We start from the raw sequence: 5087 nt of genomic DNA on the forward strand, positions 1-5087 counted from the left end.
CATTCATGTTTGTGTCTGTGTGATACTGTCACGCTGTGCCCGATTTCACAGGTGATTCACTCATTCTCCATTTTTGATGTCCACAAACAAAACCTTGAAACTCATTTTTCAGATTGAGTAAAATAACACACACATTTCTTTTACAGAGATTTACTAGATGCAAGAGATGTTCCTCTTAAGCATATTCATGAGAAAGCCAAATAATATCATATATGTGAAAATAACTGAAATGTGTAAAACAATTTGGTCCAGAAGGTATGGAGGACCATTACTGACAGACGTAAACAGCATTTTATTTATATAGCACATTCAGAGACAACTAATGGTTTAGAGCCTGCTCACATTAGCAGACTGGACTGTGATCTTATTAAAGATATTAATTGATTAATTCAATTTTTTTTTGTTTTTAATTTGAGTGACATTTTAGTTTAAAGCAATTCTACTTCCTGTTCCCATGAACCATGAAGAAGAGAGGCTCGTTTTCCTTATCTGTTCACGGCCGGTAAGCATCCACGTCTCATCTGGAAGTCCTTTCCCCAGATAGGCCCATTATCCTTTGGGCGGAGGCCTGGGAGAATACCCACAGTGTTACTTGTCCCGCTAATGGACTTCCTACACTGAGCTGAGCCAGCTGAAGTAACAGAATCACAACAGCCCAACTGCTCAGCAACAGAGTTAGTCACACACTCGCAGTGAAGCCTGCCAACTGCTTACTACATCGGGGCCTCCTCGCATGGATCCTGATGACTCCCTCGTCTGGGCAGGGAGACAGGATCGAGCCTGAGAACGGGACCCAGACCGGTAGAATATGTTGAGCTGATAGACGCATCACTGGAGCATATGGAGAGCTTGTGGCCCCCTTCCCCAACACGGTTGTACTGAGGGGTCCCCTGCGACTGTGAAAAAGCAGTGTCCATGAGGCGGAGAGAAACACTGAGCACACTGAATAATTCATCATGCTCCAAATTATGGTAGCTGTCCCCCTTGAGAGATTGTGTGTGTGTGAGTGAGTAAGTGTGTGTGTGTGTTTTACTGGGATGCTGTCATGTCTTGGAATGGGGCACCAGTGTGCAAATGGAAAAGATGTTCCAGTTGGAAGCTGCCAGCAGCCGTCAGCCCACCTCGGATTATGTTCAGCAGGGCTTTATGGAGGATTTACTGTATTTGCGTAAATATTGAAGAAATTATGATGATGTGATGTGACGAGTGATTTTGAGATGCTGAAACTTTCATCTGTTATTATTATCAGCAATGCAGGTAGCACTATAGGAATGGCAAAATACTGGTCAGCCGGTCCACTGCTTTAGTTCAGGCTGAGATATCTCGACAAGTGTTGGATGGATTGCCATGAAATTTTATACAGACATTAATGTTACCCAGATGATTTATCCTACTGCCTTTAATGATACACTGACATTTCCTCTTGCACCACCAGCAGGTCAAATCTCTCAGAAATACCTGGATTGATGTGACATTTTGCACAGACATTGATGGTTTCCAGAGGTTATATAGTGTTACCAGATTGGGCTACCGTTGTTTAATTGTCCGGGTAAAAGCTATTTAAGGCAGACTGTGATCATTTCTCTTTGTACCATTTGGGTCAGTTTCCACCTATGAAATCAAGGTTTATTCCAGGAAATCGTCCCTTACTCTAATCTGAGCAGGTTGAGATTGATTGAGTTCAGAAGGCTCAGTTTGACACAATAAACAATGACTTTCAAAACCACATATCATTTTAGTTATAATTACAATTTAATTGAAACTTTCTTTCTTATTCAATCCGATTCTGTCAGAGTTTTTTGAGCAAACACCTGTAATATTTGTTCATAGGAATAAAAACTCTAAAATAAGTTGTTTGCCATAATCATTTCTCCTGTTACTGATCATTAGAAGATCCCTCCATAATGTACTTTCAATGTAATGATGGAGGACAAAATCCACAGTCCTCCTTTATGTGTAAAATGTGTTTAAAAGTTGATCTGAAGCTAATATGAAGCTTCAGAGTCAAATCAAGTAGATACGTTTCAACGTTAGTGCCAAATTCCCTGTTTTTGTGAATATACTTCCACCACAGTTCAACAGGGAAACACAAAGAGGGAATTTGATGCTAAAAAGACTGTAAATGTGGCAGATATCCACTTGATATGACTAACTTGGACTGCTGAAGCCTCATATAAGCTTCACATCAACTTTTAAATGTCTGTGTGGACACACCATGGATTTTGTCCTCCATCAGTTCCAGTGAAAGCACATTTGAAGGAGATCTTTTAATAGTCAGTATGAACAGGAGGAATGATTACAGCAAAGAAAACGTCTTTCACTGTTCATATGGACACCTGATTAGTGTTTTAAGAGACAACTGAGAACCTGTGGTTTAAAGTAGCATCTTCTTAAAGACTTTTATGATTTTTATTATAACTTCATAATTGTAACTGTGGTTTGGAGTTGGAGTTGGCCTATCATAATACTGATAAAAAATCTGACTAGGCTATTTTTTGTGAGTCCTATGTGGCAACACTGAGGAAGTATCTTGATGACTTTAATGATTGGTACATTTGTGGTTTTAAGTGAAATGTCTCAACAACTATTGATCGGATTACCATGAAATTTTGCACATACATTTATATCCCGCTCAGGATGGATTGTGATAACTTTGGTGGCTCCAACAGGTCAAACTCTCAGTTCATCCAACACTTTGGTTTATGAGAAAATAACTGCGAAACTAATGACATCCCCATCAATCTCAGCTGTACTTTGGCTCAAATTAGCAAATAATTGCATGCTGGCACACTAAACTAAAATGGTGAACAAAATAAATACACCTGCTTAACATTTAGCTCAAAGCACTGCTGCGCCTCAAGTACAGCCTCATACAGCTGCTAGCATGTTCTTAACCTCTTTGTCTTATTTTTCTGGTTTCTATGAGTAACAAAAACCCTAACAGCCTGCAGAGATTTTCACAGTTTGGGGATTGTAGAAAAGCTTTTTGCTGAACTTACTCTTTGCTGGCTGTGGGTTATACAATCACAGACTTAGTAACACACGCACACATGCACACACACACACACACACACACACACACACACACACACACACACACACACACACACACACACACACACACACACGCACACAAACACACACTGACAGCTGCTGCCTACTAAGACTCAGCAGGAGTAGAAGTGGTGTATTATTAATACCCATTTTTTTTAGAAAGTATAAGCACTTTGAAACAGCTAGATATTTCCCCGGGGATCTATTTCTCTATTTGTAATTTCTCTAAGCTTTGCAAACATACATTTTTTTTGTCTTAACTAAATATACTTATCGTTGTGTTTTAGTATGTTTCAGATGTGTGTTTAAGATTTGTGCGTGTTTAAACGCTGGCGCTGCCTCTTTTCTTTCCTACTAATCCTCCATGTGCCTTATGACAACACGGCCATCTGCAGCTCCCATCGGCCCTTCTGGCTCGTTTCTGGATGTGTTCGAAATTTTGGCGATGCTTCACCCTTCATAATCTGGTGATGTGAGCTCACAGCTTTCTCTCCATCATCATGTCAAGATGGAGAGAAAACTGAGATTTCACAGCACCAGCAAAGCGTGCGTTCATCCGCTTAAATAAGATCTAGTTTTATTTTCAAATGTTTGGTTATTTGTGTGTGTGTGTGTGTGTGTGTGTGTGGGTGTGTATGTGTATGTGGGTGGGTGGGTGGGTGTATGTGTGTGTGTGGTTCAGGTGAGCTGTGGGTGGAGTTTAAAAAAAAAATACAGGATACTGAGAGACACAGTTTGACAATATCTCAGACAGCAGGTTAATGTACTTTCTTGCTCACAAGAGTCTGCATCCTGTTGCTCCACCCGTCTGGTATGAACCACAAATGATGCTTTGTTCCATAAGACGTCAGTGTTTGGAAAAAAGCTGTATCTGCTCTAACCAAATGACTGATTGAGAAAACAGTAGTGCATATTTAATGGTAGTATGTATGGTAGTTTCATGAGACAAAACAGCTTATAAGTGATGTGTTCTTCGTGCAAATTGTGTGGGAGCATTTCCTTTTTCTTTCAGGTTACTGGCCTAAAATAGAAGAACCTGGATCCAGTAAGATCCCGTTGAGTTCTACAACTTCAACTTTGAATGTGAGGTTTTATTGTCAAGTGCTTCATAATCAACAGCTTAAAGCTTCTTTTTTAAAACACAAGAGAAACTCATCATAAAGGAGACAGAGACCAGTTTCAACAAGCCAGCAAACCAGCTTCAGTAGATCTGAAATACGATGCATTTACTGACAGTTTAACTGGACATAGCAGCTGTACTTTCAACTTAGGAAACATCTCATATAACCCATTACAAAATCATTCTTAACAGTCCAGTTGTGGGTAATTACAGATTCAAAGTTAATAACCGACTTCGGGAACAGCAGATTGACTGAATCAACGGTCTTCGTTTTGAGCAAAAATGTATTAAAAAATTACATTCACATTAGAGGTTTTCCTAACTGTAATCATTCCTCCTGTTCATACTGACTACTAGAATACTGGCTTCAAATGCGCTTTCAGTGGAAGTGATGGGGTCCAAAATCCACAGTGGGTCCACACAGACATTTTGTCGAAAAAAATGCATTTAGAAGTTGACGTAAAGCTTAAATGCGGCTTGAGCAGTCTGAGTTATTCATATCAAGTGTTTCCCTGTTGAGCTGCGGTGGAAGAACAGTAACAAAAAGAGAAACTTAGAAGACTGTAACGCTGAAAGATATCTACTTGATTTGACTCATTTGGACAGCCGAAGCATCATATTAGCTTTAAGTGGATATTATTATTTATTTATTTCAATGAAAGGAAGGCTGTGGATTTTGTAAAGAGGACATTTTGTCAACAGGGGGAATAATTACACCAAGAAAAACATGTGACAGCGTGCATTTGGGCATCTGACTGTTGTTTTAGGACAGACTTTAAGGCAATTTCAAAGTGCTTAAATGTATTGGAGAGTGAATTGTGGGAAGAAAAATAAAAAAATAAGTAAATACAGGCAATAGGCACAACATTAGAAGGCAGCGGAGTAAAACTGGGTTTAAAGCTGGCTCCTAAAG

This window comes from Scomber scombrus, chromosome 19 (assembly GCF_963691925.1).
Source record: "Scomber scombrus chromosome 19, fScoSco1.1, whole genome shotgun sequence".
NCBI classification, from domain to species: domain Eukaryota; kingdom Metazoa; phylum Chordata; class Actinopteri; order Scombriformes; family Scombridae; genus Scomber; species Scomber scombrus.